General features: G+C 47.9%; 1 protein-coding gene and 1 pseudogene across 1 annotated transcript in view; both read right to left on the bottom strand.

The window, feature by feature from the left end:
- Positions 1-19,986, bottom strand: part of LOC135538451 (chromosome transmission fidelity protein 18 homolog) — a 178,396-nt gene that overhangs the window by 11,380 nt on the left and 147,030 nt on the right.
- LOC135538452 (phosphoribosyl pyrophosphate synthase-associated protein 2-like) lies at positions 1,165-19,586 on the bottom strand (annotated as a pseudogene).

Here is a 19,986-nt window from a genome sequence, read left to right as displayed (position 1 = left end):
TGGAATACAGAACAGCATCTCACTGTGAGGTCTACTACACCTGTTGTATTCAGCATTTCACTGTGAGGTCTACTACACCTGTTGTATTCAGCATTTCACTGTGAGGTCTACTACACCTGTTGTATTCAGCATTTCACTGTAAGGTCTACTACACCTGTTGTATTCAGCATTTCACTGTAAGGTCTACTACACCTGTTGTATTCAGCATTTCACTGTAAGGTCTACTACACCTGTTGTATTCAGCATTTCACTGTAAGGTCTACTACACCTGTTGTATTCAGCATTTCACTGTGAGGTCTACTACACCTGTTGTATTCAGCATTTCACTGTGAGGTCTACTACACCTGTTGTATTCAGCATTTCACTGTGAGGTCAACTACACCTGTTGTATTCAGCATTTCACTGTGAGGTCTACTACACCTGTTGTATTCAGCATTTCACTGTGAGGTCTACTACACCTGTTGTATTCAGCATTTCACTGTGAGGTCTACTACACCTGTTGTATTCAGCATTTCACTGTGAGGTCTACTACACCTGTTGTATTCATCATTTCACTGTGAGGTCTACTACACCTGTTGTATTCAGCATTTCACTGTAAGGTCTACCACACCTGTTGTATTCAGCATTTCACTGTGAGGTCTACACCTGTTGTATTCAGCATTTCACTGTGAGGTCTACTACACCTGTTGTATTCAGCATTTCACTGAGGTCTACTACACCTGTTGTATTCAGCATTTCACTGTGAGGTCTACTACACCTGTTGTATTCAGCATTTCACTGTAAGGTCTACTACACCTGTTGTATTCAGCATTTCACTGTGAGGTCTACTACACCTGTTGTATTCAGCATTTCACTGTGAGGTCTACTACACCTGTTGTATTCAGCATTTCACTGTGAGGTCTACTACACCTGTTGTATTCAGCATTTCACTGTGAGGTCTACTACACCTGTTGTATTCAGCATTTCACTGTGAGGTCTACTACACCTGTTGTATTCAGCATTTCACTGTAAGGTCTACTACACCTGTTGTATTCAGCATTTCACTGTGATGTCTACTACACCTGTAGTATTCAGCATTTCACTGTGAGGTCTACAACACCTGTTCGGCGAACGTGACAAATAAACTTTGATTTGAAAACATCTGCTGCACAAATACCGACAAACCAATGGCAATTTATTTTTATTTTGGCAGAAAATAAACGTGCATCTGTGTGTGTGTGTCAGTCGTCAGCTCCTATGTTGTGGAACAGACAAGACATTGACTCTCCACAGTGGATCCTCCGTACAGCTTCAGACAGGATCAGAGAAACATCAACCGTCTTTATCTTACAGCACTGGAGCTTCTGGGACGAGTGGGGAATCGTGTTGGTTACCACCACCTAGAGAAGAGAGACGGGCAGAGAGACAGACAGACAGGCAGAGAGACAGACAGATGGGCAGAGAGACAGACCGGCGGGCAGAGAGAGAGAGAGACGGCAGAGAGAGAGAGAGACGGCAGAGAGAGAGAGAGAGACAGATGGGCAGAGAGACAGACAGACGGGCAGAGAGACAGACAGATGGGCAGAGAGACAGACAGATGGGCAGAGAGACAGACAGGCGGGCAGAGAGAGAGAGACAGACGGGCAGAGAGACAGACAGACGTCAGAGAAGAGAGAGACAGACGGGCAGAGAGAAAGGGAGACAAACAGACGGGCAGAGAGAGAGAGAGAGACAGACAGACGGGCAGAGAGAGAGAGACAGACGGCAGAGAGAGAGACAGATGGGCAGATGGACAGACAGACAGACAGACGGGCAGAGAGAGAGAAAGAGAGACAGACGGGCAGAGAGACAGACAGACGGGCAGATGGACAGACAGACAGACAGACGGGCAGAGAGAGAGAAAGAGAGACAGACGGGCAGAGAGACAGACAGACGGGCAGATGGACAGACAGACAGACGGGCAGAGAGAGAGAAAGAGAGAGAAGGCAGAGAGACAGAGAGAGAGACAGACGGGCAGAGAGAGAGAGAGAGACGGCAGAGAGACAGACAGACAGACAGCAGAGAGAGAGAGACGGCAGAGAGACAGATAGACGGGCAGAGAAGAGTGAGACAGACAGACGGGCAGAAAGACAGACAGACGGGCAGAGAGAGAGACAGACGTCAGAGAAAGAGAGAGACAGACAGACGGGCAGAGAGAGAGAGAGAGAGAGAAAGATGGGCAGAGAGAGAGAGACAGACAGACGGGCAGAGAGACAGACAGACGGGCAGATGGACAGACAGACGGGCAGAGAGAGAGAGAGAGAGAGATGGCAGAGAGACAGAGAGAGAGACAGACGGGCAGAGAGATGGCAGAGAGACAGACAGACGACAGAGAGAGAGACAGATGGGCAGAGAGAGAGAGAAACAGACAGGCAGAGAGACAGACAGATGGTTAGAGAGAGAGAGAGAGAGACAGACGGGCAGAGAGAGTGAGAGAGACGGCAGAGAGACAGACAGACAGACAGCAGAGAAAGAGAGAGAGACGGCAGAGAGACAGACAGACGGGCAGAGAAGAGAGAGACAGACAGACGGGCAGAAAGACAGACAGACGGGCAGAGAGAGAGACAGACGTCAGAGAAAGAGAGAGACAGACAGACGGGCAGAGAGAGAGAGAGAGAGACAGACAGACGGGCAGAGAGAGAGAGAGAGAGAGAGAGACAGACGGGCAGAGAGAGAGAGAGAGAGAGAGAGAGAGACAGACGGGCAGAGAGAGAGAGAGAGAGATATACGGGCAGAGAGAGAGAGACAGACAGACGGGCAGAGAGAGAGAGACAGACAGACGGGCAGAGAGAGAGAGAGACAGACAGACAGACGGGCAGAGAGAGAGAGAGACAGACAGACAGACGGGCAGAGACAGACAGACGTGCAGAGAGAGACAGACGTGCAGAGAGAGAGACAGACGTGCAGAGAGAGACAGAGAATCATGAGAAAACTAATAAAGCTCCAACTAGACAGACCCTCCCCTCCGTTCCCCTCCGTTCCCGTTTCCCTCCGTTCCCCTCCCCTCCCCTCCATTCCCCTCCCCTCCGTTCCCATCCCCTCCCACTCTGTTCCCCTCCCCCTCCCCTCCGTTCCCATCCCCTCCCCTCTGTTCCCCTCCCCTCCCCCTCCGTTCCCCTCCGTTCCCATCCCCTCCCCTCCGTTCCCATCCCCTCCGTTCCCATCCCCTCCCCTCCGTTCCCCTCTCCTCCGTTCCCATCCCCTCCGTTGCCATCCCCTCCCCTACGTTTCCCCTCCCCTCCGTTCCCATCCCCTCCGTTCCCATCCCCTCCCCTCCGTTCCCCTCTCCTCCGTTCCCATCCCCTCCGTTCCCCTCCCCTCCGTTCCCATCCCCTCCCCTCCGTTCCCCTCTCCTCCGTTCCCATCCCCTCCGTTCCCATCCCCTCCGTTCCCATCCCCTCCCCTCCGTTCCCCTCCCCTACGTTTCCCCTCCCCTCCGTTCCCATCCCCCTCCCCTCCGTTCCCATCCCCTCCCCTCCGTTCCCCTCCCCTCCGTTCCCATCCCCTCCGTTCCCCTCCCCTCCGTTCCCATCCCCTCCGTTCCCCTCCCCTCCGTTCCCATCCCCTCCCCTCCGTTCCCCTCTCCTCCGTTCCCCTCCCCCTCCGTTCCCCTCCCATCCCCTCCGTTCCCCTCCCCTCTGTTCCCCCTCCGTTCCCCTCCCCCTCCGTTCCCCCCCTCCATTCCCCCTTCCCCTCCCCTCCTCCCCTCCGCTCCCCCCTCCCCCCCTACTCCGTTCCCCTCCCCTCCGTTCCCCTCCGGTCCCCTCCGTTCCCCTCCCCTCTGTTCCCCCCCTCCGTTCCCCTCCCCTCCGTTCCCCTCCCCTCCGTTCCCCCCCTCCATTCCCCTTCCCTCCCCCCTCCCTCCCCTCCGCTCCCCCTCCCCTCCGTTCCCCCCCCCCCTACGTTCCCCTCCCCCTCCGTTCCCATCCCCTCCGTTCCCCTCCCCTCCGTTCCCATCCCCTCCGTTCCCCTCCCCTCCGTTCCCATCCCCTCCCCCTCCGTTCCCCTCTCCTCCGTTCCCCTCCCCCTCCGTTCCCCTCCCATCCCCCCTCCCCTCCCCCTCTGTTTCCCCCTCCGTTCCCCTCCCCTCCGTTCCCCCCCCCTCCATTCCCCTTCCCCTCCCCTCCTCCCCTCCGCTCCCCCCTCCCCCCCCCCTACGTTCCCCTCCCCTCCGTTCCCCTCCGGTCCCCTCCGTTCCCCTCCCCTCTGTTCCCCCCCTCCGTTCCCCTCCCCTCCGTTCCCCTCCCCCTCCGTTCCCCCCCTCCATTCCCCTTCCCCTCCCCTCCCCTCCCCTCCGCTCCCCCTCCCCTCCGTTCCCCCCCCCTACGTTCCCCTCCCCTCCGTTCCCCTCCGGTCCCCTCCGTTCCCGTTCCCCTCCGTTCCCGTTCCCCTCCCCTCCGTTCCCCCCCCTCCTCCCCTCCGTTCCAGTTCCCCTCCCCTCCGTTCCCCTCCCCTCCGTTCCCCTCCCCTCCTCCCCTCCGTTCCAGTTCCCCTCCCCTCCGTTCCCCTCTCCTCCTCCCCTCCGTTCCCCTCTCCTCCTCCCCCTCCGTTCCCCTCTCCTCCTCCCCTCCGTTCCCCCTCTCCTCCTCCCCTCCGTTCCCCTCTCCTCCTCCCCTCCGTTCCCCTCTCCTCCTCCCCTCCGTTCCCCTCTCCTCCTCCCCTCCGTTCCCTCCCCTCCGTTCCGTTCCCCTCCCCTCCATTCCCCTCCCTCCCCTCCATACCCCTCCCCTCCATTCCCTCCCCTCCGTTCCCGTTCCCCTCCCCTCCGTTCCCCTCCCCTCCGTTCCCCTCCTCCCCTCCGTTCCCCTCCCCTCCGCTCCCCCCTCCCCTCCGTCCCCTCCCCCTCCGTTCCCCTCCTCCCCCTCCGTCCTCCCCTCCGCTCCCCCCTCCCCTCCGTTCCCCTCCTCCCCTCCGTTCCCCTCCGTTCCCGTTCCCCTCCCCTCCGTTCCCGTTCCCCTCCGTTCCCGTTCCCCTCCGTTTCCCTCCCCTCCGTTTCCCTCCCCTCCGTTTCCCTCCCCTCCGTTCCCCTCCGTCCCCTCCCCTCCGTCCCCTCCCCTCCGTTCCCGTTCCCCTCCGTTCCCCTCCGTTTCCCTCCCCTCCGTTTCCCTCCCCTCCGTTCCCCTCCGTTCCCCTCCTGTCCGTTCCCCTCCCCTCCGTTCCCCTCCCCTCCCCCTTCGTTCCCCTCCCCTCCGTTCCCCTCCCCTCCATTCCCTCCCCCTCCCCTCCCCCTTCGTTCCCCTCCCCTCCGTTCCCCTCCACTCCGTTCCCCTCCCCTCCCCTCCGTTTCCCCTCCCCTCCATTCCCTCCCCTCCCCTCCATTCCCCTCCCCTCCATTCCCTCCCCTCCCCTCCATTCCTGTTCCCCTCCGTTCCCCTCCCCTCCATTCCCGTTCCCCTCCCCTCCATTCCCGTTCCCCTCCGTTCCCCTCCCCTCCATTCCCGTTCCCCTCCCCTCCATTCCCGTTCCCCTCCGTTCCCCTCCCCTCCTCCCCTCCGTTCCCGTTCCCCTCCCCTCCCCTCCGTTCTGCTCTTACCTGACTAATGGCTGACTCCTGGAGGATTCTGGGAGCGTCCGCAGACAGGATGGCGTGTGTTGCCATGGCGATGATTGGCCCCGCCCCCTCTCCCTCAGCATCTCCGCTGCCGCCACAAAACCCACCGCATCATCGATGATGTCATCCTGACACACACACCAGGTTAACACACATACACACCTCCCCCGTCCTGCCCTGACGATGTCACACAGCCTCCTCCCTGACCTCTGACCCCAGCCACTCACCACGATGATGGCGATGCGTCCGGCCACATCTCCTACGACTGTGATAGGATGCTTCTCCTTAGGGATACAGACTGACAGAGAGAGAGACGGTAATGAGACCCGTTATCTACTGACCCAGAGTCAGATTAACAGGGATCTGTGTGTCTCTAACAGGGATCTGTGTGTCTCTAACAGGGATCTGTGTGTCTCTAACAGGGATCTGTGTGTCTCTAACAGGGATCTGTGTGTCTCTAACAGGGATCTGTGTGTCTCTAACAGGGATCTGTGTGTCTCTAACAGGGATCTGTGTGTCTCTAACAGGGATCTGTGTGTCTCTAACAGGGATCTGTGTGTCTCTAACAGTGATCTGTGTGTCTCTAACAGGGATCTGTGTGTCTCTAACAGGGATCTGTGTGTCTCTAACAGGGATCTGTGTGTCTCTAACAGGGATCTGTGTGTCTCTAACAGGGATCTGTGTGTCTCTAACAGGGATCTGTGTGTCTCTTACAGGGTAGTTCAGGTAGACCTCCGGTGGTTCTGACTGTCGGAGGAGAGTGCCGTCCGTCCAGCAGGTCCGTCTCTGCATCTCCGTGGATCACAGCAATAGACACACGCAACCTCTCGGCGAGGGACTGGGCCCTAGACAACAGAGACAGAGAGACAGACACAGAGACAGAGGAATGAGGGACTGGGCCCTAGACAACAGAGACAGAGAGACAGACACAGAGACAGAGGAATGAGGGACTGGGCCCTAGACAACAGAGACAGAGGAATGAGGGACTGGGCCCTAGACAACAGAGACAGAGACAGAGAGACAGACACAGAGACAGAGGAATGAGGGACTGGGCCCTAGACAACAGAGACAGAGACAGAGAGACAGAGACAGAGGAATGAGGGACTGGGCCCTAGACAACAGAGACAGAGACACAGAGGAATGAGCGTCAGGGTAACTCACCTCTTAGAGACAGAGACAGAGAGACAGAGAGACAGAGGAATGAGCGTCAAGGTAACTCACCTCTTAGAGACAGAGACAGAGACAGAGAGACAGAGGAATGAGTGTCAAGGTAACTCACCTCTTAGAGACAGAGAGACAGAGAGAGAGACAGAGAGACAGAGACACAGAGGAATGAGTGTCAGGGTAACTCACCTCTTAGAGAGACAGAGACAGAGAGACAGAGACACAGAGGAATGAGTGTCAGGGTAACTCACCTCTTAGAGAGACAGAGACAGAGAGACAGAGACACAGAGGAATGAGTGTCAGGGTAACTCACCTCTTAGAGACAGAGAGACAGAGACAGAGAGACAGAGGAATGAGTGTCAGGGTAACTCACCTCTTAGCGGAGGACGGTGATTTGGCCACGATGACGGCATTATGGTAGTCTGGAATCTACAGGGAGACAACAAGGAGTTATGGGTAGTGGAGTTTGGAATCTACAGGGAAACAACAAGGGGTTGTGGGTAGTAGAGTCTGGAATCTACATCTTAACTCCTCCTGTATGTACTGGGGGGTTGTGGGTAGTGTAGTCCTACCTCCTCCTGTATGTACTGTAGTAGGAGGGGGTTGTGGGTAGTGTAGTCCTACCTCCTCCTGTATGTACTGCAGTAGGAAGGGAGAAGCTCTCAGGTTGTCTACTGGGATGTTGAAGAAGCCCTGAATCTCCTTCTGATGAAGATCCACAGTGATGAGATGGGTCAGACCTACACACACACACACACACACACATACGTACGTACGTCAGACCTAACACAGTGTAGATGAACCGCTATCTCCAACACATTCGATTGAAACATAACGTGTTGTCTCACCTGCCCTGCACATCAGAGAGGCGATCAGCTTACAGACGATGGATCCCCGTTTCCTCATCTTACACTGTTTACTGTAGGGAAGGTACGGCAGCACGCCACACACACTCCTCGCACACGCCGTCACACACCCATACGCCATCACACACAGCTCCATCAGGCACCGGTTCACATCCCTGCACACACACACAGTTTACTGTTACAGTAACACAAATACACAGAGAGAGGGAGAGCTCCATTGATAGAAGAATTTGAATATTTAAAGTAGTGACTAAAGTATTCCACCCTGAATCTGTAGAACTGGGTGAAATGTGTTAGAATCATAAGACTATAATCTATAATCTACTATAACCCAGTATAAACTGATGGTGTACACCAGGTGTATCCAGTTATAAACTGACGGTGTACACCAGGTGTATCCAGTTATAAACTGATGGTGTACACCAGGTGTATCCTGTTATAAACTGATGGTGTACACCAGGTGTATCCTGTTATAAACTGACACCAGGTGTATCCAGTTATAGACTGATGGTGTACACCAGGTGTATCCAGTTATAAACTGATGGTGTACACCAGGTGTATCCTGTTATAAACTGATGGTGTACACCAGGTGTATCCTGTTATAAACTGACACCAGGTGTATCCAGTTATAAACTGACACCAGGTGTATCCTGTTATAAACTGACACCAGGTGTATCCTGTTATAAACTGACACCAGGTGTATCCAGTTATAAACTGATGGTGTACACCAGGTGTATCCAGTTATAAACTGACACCAGGTGTATCCAGTTATAGACTGATGGTGTACACCAGGTGTATCCAGTTATAAACTGATGGTGTACACCAGGTGTATCCTGTTATAAACTGATGGTGTACACCAGGTGTATCCTGTTATAAACTGACACCAGGTGTATCCAGTTATAAACTGACACCAGGTGTATCCAGTTATAAACTGACACCAGGTGTATCCTGTTATAAACTGACACCAGGTGTATCCAGTTATAAACTGACACCAGGTGTATCCAGTTATAAACTGACACCAGGTGTATCCTGTTATAAACTGACACCAGGTGTATCCTGTTATAAACTGACACCAGGTGTATCCTGTTATAAACTGACGGTGTACACCAGGTGTATCCAGTTATAAACTGACACCAGGTGTATCCAGTTATAAACTGACACCAGGTGTATTCTGTTATAAACTGACACCAGGTGTATCCTGTTATAAACTGACACCAGGTGTATCCTGTTATAAACTGACGGTGTACACCAGGTGTATCCTGTTATAAACTGACACCAGGTGTATCCTGTTATAAACTGACACCAGGTGTATCCAGTTATAAACTGACACCAGGTGTATCCTGTTATAAACTGACACCAGGTGTATCCTGTTATAAACTGACACCAGGTGTATCCAGTTATAAACTGACACCAGGTGTATCCAGTTATAAACTGACACCAGGTGTATCCAGTTATAAACTGACACCAGGTGTATCCTGTTATAAACTGACACCAGGTGTATCCAGTTATAAACTGACACCAGGTGTATCCTATTATAAACTGACACCAGGTGTATCCTGTTATAAACTGATGGTGTACACCAGGTGTATCCAGTTATAAACTGACGGTGTACACCAGGTGTATCCAGTTATAAACTGACACCAGGTGTATCCTGTTATAAACTGACGGTGTACACCAGGTGTATCCTGTTATAAACTGATGGTGTACACCAGGTGTATCCAGTTATAAACTGACGGTGTACACCAGGTGTATCCTGTTATAAACTGACGGTGTACACCAGGTGTATCCTGTTATAAACTGACACCAGGTGTATCCAGTTATAAACTGACACCAGGTGTATCCTGTTATAAACTGACACCAGGTGTATCCAGTTATAAACTGACACCAGGTGTATCCTGTTATAAACTGACACCAGGTGTATCCAGTTATAAACTGACGGTGTACACCAGGTGTATCCTGTTATAAACTGACACCAGGTGTATCCTGTTATAAACTGATGGTGTACACCAGGTGTATCCTGTTATAAACTGACACCAGGTGTATCCTGTTATAAACTGACACCAGGTGTATCCTATTATAAACTGACGGTGTACACCAGGTGTATCCTGTTATAAACTGACGGTGTACACCAGGTGTATCCAGTTATAAACTGACACCAGGTGTATCCAGTTATAAACTGACGGTGTACACCAGGTGTATCCAGTTATAAACTGACACCAGGTGTATCCTATTATAAACTGACGGTGTACACCAGGTGTATCCTGTTATAAACTGACGGTGTACACCAGGTGTATCCTGTTATAAACTGACACCAGGTGTATCCAGTTATAAACTGACACCAGGTGTATCCAGTTATAAACTGACACCAGGTGTATCCTGTATAAACTGACACCAGGTGTATCCAGTTATAAACTGACACCAGGTGTATCCAGTTATAAACTGATGGTGTACACCAGGTGTATCCTGTATAAACTGACGGTGTACACCAGGTGTATCCAGTTATAAACTGACACCAGGTGTATCCTGTTATAAACTGACACCAGGTGTATCCTGTTATAAACTGACACCAGGTGTATCCTGTTATAAACTGACACCAGGTGTATCCAGTTATAAACTGACACCAGGTGTATCCTGTTATAAACTGACACCAGGTGTATCCAGTTATAAACTGACACCAGGTGTATCCTGTTATAAACTGACACCAGGTGTATCCAGTTATAAACTGACGGTGTACACCAGGTGTATCCTGTTATAAACTGACACCAGGTGTATCCTGTTATAAACTGACACCAGGTGTATCCTGTTATAAACTGACACCAGGTGTATCCTGTTATAAACTGACACCAGGTGTATCCAGTTATAAACTGACACCAGGTGTATCCTGTTATAAACTGACACCAGGTGTATCCTGTTATAAACTGACACCAGGTGTATCCAGTTATAAACTGACGGTGTACACCAGGTGTATCCTGTTATAAACTGACACCAGGTGTATCCTGTTATAAACTGACACCAGGTGTATCCAGTTATAAACTGACACCAGGTGTATCCTGTTATAAACTGACACCAGGTGTATCCTGTTATAAACTGACACCAGGTGTATCCTGTTATAAACTGATGGTGTACACCAGGTGTATCCTGTTATAAACTGACACCAGGTGTATCCTGTTATAAACTGACACCAGGTGTATCCTGTTATAAACTGACGGTGTACACCAGGTGTATCCAGTTATAAACTGACACCAGGTGTATCCAGTTATAAACTGACACCAGGTGTATCCTGTATAAACTGATGGTGTACACCAGGTGTATCCAGTTATAAACTGACGGTGTACACCAGGTGTATCCTGTTATAAACTGACACCAGGTGTATCCTGTTATAAACTGACACCAGGTGTATCCAGTTATAAACTGACACCAGGTGTATCCTGTTATAAACTGACACCAGGTGTATCCTGTATAAACTGACACCAGGTGTATCCTGTTATAAACTGACACCAGGTGTATCCAGTTATAAACTGACACCAGGTGTATCCAGTATAAACTGATGGTGTACACCAGGTGTATCCTGTTATAAACTGACGGTGTACACCAGGTGTATCCAGTTATAAACTGACACCAGGTGTATCCTGTTATAAACTGATGGTGTACACCAGGTGTATCCTGTATAAACTGACACCAGGTGTATCCTGTATAAACTGACACCAGGTGTATCCTGTTATAAACTGACACCAGGTGTATCCTGTTATAAACTGACACCAGGTGTATCCTATTATAAACTGACACCAGGTGTATCCAGTTATAAACTGACACCAGGTGTATCCTGTTATAAACTGACACCAGGTGTATCCAGTTATAAACTGACACCAGGTGTATCCTATTATAAACTGACGGTGTACACCAGGTGTATCCTATTATAAACTGACACCAGGTGTATCCTGTTATAAACTGACACCAGGTGTATCCTGTTATAAACTGACACCAGGTGTATCCAGTTATAAACTGACACCAGGTGTATCCTGTTATAAACTGACACCAGGTGTATCCAGTTATAAACTGACACCAGGTGTATCCTGTTATAAACTGACACCAGGTGTATCCAGTTATAAACTGACACCAGGTGTATCCAGTTATAAACTGACACCAGGTGTATCCTGTTATAAACTGATGGTGTACACCAGGTGTATCCTGTTATAAACTGACACCAGGTGTATCCTGTTATAAACTGATGGTGTACACCAGGTGTATCCAGTTATAAACTGACACCAGGTGTATCCAGTTATAGACTGACACCAGGTGTATCCAGTTATAAACTGACACCAGGTGTATCCTGTTATAAACTGACACCAGGTGTATCCAGTTATAAACTGACGGTGTACACCAGGTGTATCCTGTTATAAACTGACACCAGGTGTATCCTGTTATAAACTGATGGTGTACACCAGGTGTATCCAGTTATAAACTGACACCAGGTGTATCCAGTTATAGACTGACACCAGGTGTATCCAGTTATAAACTGACACCAGGTGTATCCAGTTATAAACTGACGGTGTACACCAGGTGTATCCTGTTATAAACTGACACCAGGTGTATCCTGTTATAAACTGATGGTGTACACCAGGTGTATCCTGTTATAAACTGATGGTGTACACCAGGTGTATCCTGTTATAAACTGACACCAGGTGTATCCTGTTATAAACTGATGGTGTACACCAGGTGTATCCAGTTATAAACTGACACCAGGTGTATCCAGTTATAGACTGACACCAGGTGTATCCAGTTATAAACTGACACCAGGTGTATCCTGTTATAAACTGACACCAGGTGTATCCAGTTATAAACTGACGGTGTACACCAGGTGTATCCTGTTATAAACTGACACCAGGTGTATCCTGTTATAAACTGATGGTGTACACCAGGTGTATCCAGTTATAAACTGACACCAGGTGTATCCAGTTATAAACTGATGGTGTACACCAGGTGTATCCTGTTATAAACTGACACCAGGTGTATCCAGTTATAAACTGACGGTGTACACCAGGTGTATCCTGTTATAAACTGACACCAGGTGTATCCTGTTATAAACTGATGGTGTACACCAGGTGTATCCAGTTATAAACTGACACCAGGTGTATCCAGTTATAAACTGATGGTGTACACCAGGTGTATCCTGTTATAAACTGACACCAGGTGTATCCTGTTATAAACTGATGGTGTACACCAGGTGTATCCAGTTATAAACTGACACCAGGTGTATCCAGTTATAAACTGATGGTGTACACCAGGTGTATCCTGTTATAAACTGACACCAGGTGTATCCAGTTATAAACTGACACCAGGTGTATCCAGTTATAAACTGACACCAGGTGTATCCAGTTATAAACTGACACCAGGTGTATCCTGTTATAAACTGACACCAGGTGTATCCTATTATAAACTGACACCAGGTGTATCCTGTTATAAACTGACACCAGGTGTATCCTGTTATAAACTGACACCAGGTGTATCCAGTTATAAACTGACACCAGGTGTATCCTGTTATAAACTGACACCAGGTGTATCCTGTTATAAACTGACACCAGGTGTATTCTGTTATAAACTGACACCAGGTGTATCCTGTTATAAACTGACACCAGGTGTATCCAGTATAAACTGATGGTGTACACCAGGTGTATCCAGTTATAAACTGACACCAGGTGTATCCTGTTATAAACTGACACCAGGTGTATCCTGTTATAAACTGACACCAGGTGTATCCAGTTATAAACTGACACCAGGTGTATCCTATTATAAACTGACACCAGGTGTATCCAGTTATAAACTGACGGTGTACACCAGGTGTATCCTATTATAAACTGATGGTGTACACCAGGTGTATCCTGTTATAAACTGACACCAGGTGTATCCAGTTATAAACTGACACCAGGTGTATCCTGTTATAAACTGACACCAGGTGTATCCTGTTATAAACTGACACCAGGTGTATCCTGTTATAAACTGATGGTGTACACCAGGTGTATCCTGTTATAAACTGACACCAGGTGTATCCTGTTATAAACTGACACCAGGTGTATCCAGTTATAAACTGACACCAGGTGTATCCAGTTATAAACTGACACCAGGTGTATCCTGTTATAAACTGACACCAGGTGTATCCAGTTATAAACTGATGGTGTACACCAGGTGTATCCTGTTATAAACTGACACCAGGTGTATCCAGTTATAAACTGACACCAGGTGTATCCAGTTATAAACTGATGGTGTACACCAGGTGTATCCTGTTATAAACTGACACCAGGTGTATCCTGTTATAAACTGACACCAGGTGTATCCAGTTATAAACTGACGGTGTACACCAGGTGTATCCTGTTATAAACTGACACCAGGTGTATCCTGTTATAAACTGATGGTGTACACCAGGTGTATCCAGTTATAAACTGACACCAGGTGTATCCAGTTATAGACTGACACCAGGTGTATCCAGTTATAAACTGACACCAGGTGTATCCAGTTATAAACTGACGGTGTACACCAGGTGTATCCTGTTATAAACTGACACCAGGTGTATCCTGTTATAAACTGATGGTGTACACCAGGTGTATCCTGTTATAAACTGATGGTGTACACCAGGTGTATCCTGTTATAAACTGACACCAGGTGTATCCTGTTATAAACTGATGGTGTACACCAGGTGTATCCAGTTATAAACTGACACCAGGTGTATCCAGTTATAGACTGACACCAGGTGTATCCAGTTATAAACTGACACCAGGTGTATCCTGTTATAAACTGACACCAGGTGTATCCAGTTATAAACTGACGGTGTACACCAGGTGTATCCTGTTATAAACTGACACCAGGTGTATCCTGTTATAAACTGATGGTGTACACCAGGTGTATCCAGTTATAAACTGACACCAGGTGTATCCAGTTATAAACTGATGGTGTACACCAGGTGTATCCTGTTATAAACTGACACCAGGTGTATCCAGTTATAAACTGACGGTGTACACCAGGTGTATCCTGTTATAAACTGACACCAGGTGTATCCTGTTATAAACTGATGGTGTACACCAGGTGTATCCAGTTATAAACTGACACCAGGTGTATCCAGTTATAAACTGATGGTGTACACCAGGTGTATCCTGTTATAAACTGACACCAGGTGTATCCTGTTATAAACTGATGGTGTACACCAGGTGTATCCAGTTATAAACTGACACCAGGTGTATCCAGTTATAAACTGATGGTGTACACCAGGTGTATCCTGTTATAAACTGACACCAGGTGTATCCAGTTATAAACTGACACCAGGTGTATCCAGTTATAAACTGACACCAGGTGTATCCAGTTATAAACTGACACCAGGTGTATCCTGTTATAAACTGACACCAGGTGTATCCTATTATAAACTGACACCAGGTGTATCCTGTTATAAACTGACACCAGGTGTATCCTGTTATAAACTGACACCAGGTGTATCCAGTTATAAACTGACACCAGGTGTATCCTGTTATAAACTGACACCAGGTGTATCCTGTTATAAACTGACACCAGGTGTATTCTGTTATAAACTGACACCAGGTGTATCCTGTTATAAACTGACACCAGGTGTATCCAGTATAAACTGATGGTGTACACCAGGTGTATCCAGTTATAAACTGACACCAGGTGTATCCTGTTATAAACTGACACCAGGTGTATCCTGTTATAAACTGACACCAGGTGTATCCAGTTATAAACTGACACCAGGTGTATCCTATTATAAACTGACACCAGGTGTATCCAGTTATAAACTGACGGTGTACACCAGGTGTATCCTATTATAAACTGATGGTGTACACCAGGTGTATCCTGTTATAAACTGACACCAGGTGTATCCAGTTATAAACTGACACCAGGTGTATCCTGTTATAAACTGACACCAGGTGTATCCTGTTATAAACTGACACCAGGTGTATCCTGTTATAAACTGATGGTGTACACCAGGTGTATCCTGTTATAAACTGACACCAGGTGTATCCTGTTATAAACTGACACCAGGTGTATCCAGTTATAAACTGACACCAGGTGTATCCAGTTATAAACTGACACCAGGTGTATCCTGTTATAAACTGACACCAGGTGTATCCAGTTATAAACTGATGGTGTACACCAGGTGTATCCTGTTATAAACTGACACCAGGTGTATCCAGTTATAAACTGACACCAGGTGTATCCAGTTATAAACTGATGGTGTACACCAGGTGTATCCTGTTATAAACTGACACCAGGTGTATCCTGTTATAAACTGACACCAGGTGTATCCAGTTATAAACTGATGGTGTACACCAGGTGTATCCTGTTATAAACTGACACCAGGTGTATCCAGTTATAAACTGACACCAGGTGTATCCAGTTATAAACTGATGGTGTACACCAGGTGTATCCAGTTATAAACTGACACCAGGTGTATCCAGTTATAAACTGACACCAGGTGTATCCAGTTATAAACTGACACCAGGTGTATCCTGTTATAAACTGACACCAGGTGTATCCTGTTATAAACTGACACCAGGTGTATCCAGTTATAAACTGATGGTGTACACCAGGTGTATCCTGTTATAAACTGACACCAGGTGTATCCAGTTATAAACTGACACCAGGTGTATCCTGTTATAAACTGACACCAGGTGTATCCTGTTATAAACTGACACCAGGTGTATCCTGTTATAAACTGACACCAGGTGTATCCTGTTATAAACTGACACCAGGTGTATCCTGTTATAAACTGACACCAGGTGTATCCAGTTATAAACTGACACCAGGTGTATCCAGATATAAACTGACACCAGGTGTATCCAGTTATAAACTGACACCAGGTGTATCCTGTATAAACTGACACCAGGTGTATCCTGTTATAAACTGACACCAGGTGTATCCAGTTATAAACTGACGGTGTACACCAGGTGTATCCTGTTATAAACTGACACCAGGTGTATCCTGTATAAACTGACACCAGGTGTATCCTATTATAAACTGACACCAGGTGTATCCAGTTATAAACTGGACGGTGTACACCAGGTGTATCCTGTATAAACTGACACCAGGTGTATCCAGTTATAAACTGACACCAGGTGTATCCTGTTATAAACTGACACCAGGTGTATCCAGTTATAAACTGACACCAGGTGTATCCAGTTATAAACTGACACCAGGTGTATCCAGTTATAAACTGACACCAGGTGTATCCAGTTATAAACTGACACCAGGTGTATCCAGTTATAAACTGACACCAGGTGTATCCTGTTATAAACTGACACCAGGTGTATCCTGTATAAACTGACACCAGGTGTATCCTATTATAAACTGACACCAGGTGTATCCAGTTATAAACTGACGGTGTACACCAGGTGTATCCTGTATAAACTGACACCAGGTGTATCCAGTTATAAACTGACACCAGGTGTATCCTGTTATAAACTGACACCAGGTGTATCCAGTTATAAACTGACACCAGGTGTATCCAGTTATAAACTGACACCAGGTGTATCCAGTTATAAACTGACACCAGGTGTATCCAGTTATAAACTGACACCAGGTGTATCCAGTTATAAACTGACACCAGGTGTATCCTGTTATAAACTGACACCAGGTGTATCCTGTTATAAACTGACGGTGTACACCAGGTGTATTCTGTTATAAACTGACACCAGGTGTATCCTGTTATAAACTGACGGTGTACACCAGGTGTATCCAGTTATAAACTGACACCAGGTGTATCCTGTTATAAACTGACGGTGTACACCAGGTGTATCCAGTTATAAACTGACGGTGTACACCAGGTGTATCCAGTTATAAACTGATGGTGTACACCAGGTGTATCCAGTTATAAACTGACGGTGTACACCAGGTGTATCCTGTATAAACTGACGGTGTACACCAGGTGTATCCTGTTATAAACTGACGGTGAGATGGTCTGGATGATGTAGACGTCTTTCCCTCTGACCGACTCCTGGATCTGGATACGCGTTTCTATGGAGACAAGAGGTCAGGTCAGGGGTCACACAGAACCACTACCATCCTCCTCTTCCTCCTCACCTCCATTAGAATCCTGGTAGACTTCAGTCTTCCCCAGCTCGACTCCCAGTCTCCTATAGACAGACAGGTTAGGAGGTGTTATATAATACTAAACCACAGTCTCCTACCAGAGGGAAAGGTAACACGCTATTCAACTACAGTCTCCTACCAGCGGGAAAGGTAACACGCTATTCAACTACAGTCTCCTACCAGCGGGAAAGGTAACATGCTATTCAACTACAGTCTCCTACCAGAGGGAAAGGTAACATGCTATTCAACTACAGTCTCCTACCAGAGGGAAAGGTAACATGCTATTCAACTACAGTCTCCTACCAGAGGGAAAGGTAACACGCTATTCAACTACAGTCTTCTACCAGAGGGAAAGGTAACACGCTATTCAACTACAGTCTCCTACCAGAGGGAAAGGTAACATGCTATTCAACTACAGTCTCCTACCAGAGGGAAAGGTAACATGCTATTCAACTACAGTCTCCTACCATAGGGAAAGGTAACACGCTATTCAACTACAGTCTCCTACCAGAGGGAAAGGTAACATGCTATTCAACTACAGTCTCCTACCATAGGGAAAGGTAACACGCTATTCAACTACAGTCTCCTACCAGAGGGAAAGGTAACATGCTATTCAACTACAGTCTCCTACCATAGGGAAAGGTAACACGCTATTCAACTACAGTCTCCTACCAGAGGGAAAGGTAACATGCTATTCAACCACAGTCTCCTACCAGAGGGAAAGGTAACATGCTATTCAACCACAGTCTCCTACCAGAGGGAAAGGTAACATGCTATTCAACTACAGTCTCCTACCAGAGGGAAAGGTAACATGCTATTCAACCACAGTCTCCTACCAGAGGGAAAGGTAACATGCTATTCAACCACAGTCTCCTACCAGAGGGAAAGGTAACATCCTATTCAACTACAGTCTCCTACCAGAGGGAAAGGTAACATGCTATTCAACTACAGTCTCCTACCAGAGGGAAAGGTAACATGCTAACCCTGGGGGGTTCATGTCCGCTCTAGTAATGGCGTTTCTATCTGACGTGTAGTACGAGGGAATCATGTCCACTCTGATCAAGGCGTTTCTATCTGCAACAACCCTGGTGTAAACTGGAACATCTGGAAAGTGGGTGTGGTCTATTGACTCACTCTGCGATCCTATTGGCCAGCTCCATACAAGAGGGTGAGGAGTTAGCGGAGAACAGGACTAATCGGTCCTTTAGTTTGTCTACATTGGTGTTAGCCCCTCCCTCTGGGGGCGTGGCCAACCCCTGTCTGGGCTGCCACACTTCAGTGAGACCTTCCTGGAAAACACACAACATTATTACCACACAAATCACATTTAATTTGTCAAATACAACAGTGAAATGCTTACTTACAAGCCCTTAACCAACAATGCAGATTTAAGAAAACAGGGTTAGGAAAATAAATTAAAGGTAAAAAAAAATATATATATATATTTTTTAAATCGCACAATAAAATAACAATAATGTGTCTACACAGTCTCGGGTTTTGCTCAGTGGGCGAAACACTGTTTTGAGTGGGTTTCAGTACCCAAGAGGTTACATTAGCAGAAAACCATGAACCTGCTATAAAAACATTCACACAGAAACCCTAATCACTTCACCTCTGTGTCCAGTAGCTTCCTACTGTAGGTACCTGTCCTCCAAGTCATCCTCCGGGTATTTTGGATTCAGAACAGCAGAGTAACGACAACATGTAAGACGAAGATAAACAAGCTAGTACTATAAAGTAGTTAACTAACTAATTAACTAACTCTCTCCTCTACAGCTTGGTCCTGGGCCCCCCTCCCCCATGGGTGCACGTTTTGGTATTTACCCTAGTCCTGGGAACCTGCCCCCATGGGTGCACGTTTTGGTATTTACCCTAGTGCTGGGGCCCCCCTCCCCCATGGGTGCACGTTTTGGTATTTACCCTAGTGCTGGGGCCCCCCTCCCCCATGGGTGCACGTTTTGGTATTTACCCTAGTGCTGGGGCCCCCCTCCCCCATGGGTGCACGTTTTGGTATTTACCCTAGCACTACACAGCAGATTCAAATCATCAAAGCTTGATGATGAGTTGGTTATTTGAATCTGCGGTGTTGTGTGCCTAGGGGCAGGGGCCCCAGGAGTTTGGTCTTCCGGTACCTTACCTGGTGGTTACCATGGTGACACCGGGGATGGGATCACCTGGCTGCTCAAGCACTTCCTGATAGCTAACGTTGTCAAGCAACAAACTAAGGAGTAAAAGTTATTACATACTAAACCACTTATATTTATAAATGTTTCAAAGTCTAAACTAACAAGAATATAA

This window comes from Oncorhynchus masou, unplaced genomic scaffold, assembly GCF_036934945.1.
Source record: "Oncorhynchus masou masou isolate Uvic2021 unplaced genomic scaffold, UVic_Omas_1.1 unplaced_scaffold_966, whole genome shotgun sequence".
NCBI classification, from domain to species: Eukaryota; Metazoa; Chordata; class Actinopteri; order Salmoniformes; family Salmonidae; genus Oncorhynchus; species Oncorhynchus masou.
The sequence above is the reverse complement of the archived record's forward strand: the minus strand, read 5'-3'. Positions and strand labels throughout refer to the sequence as shown.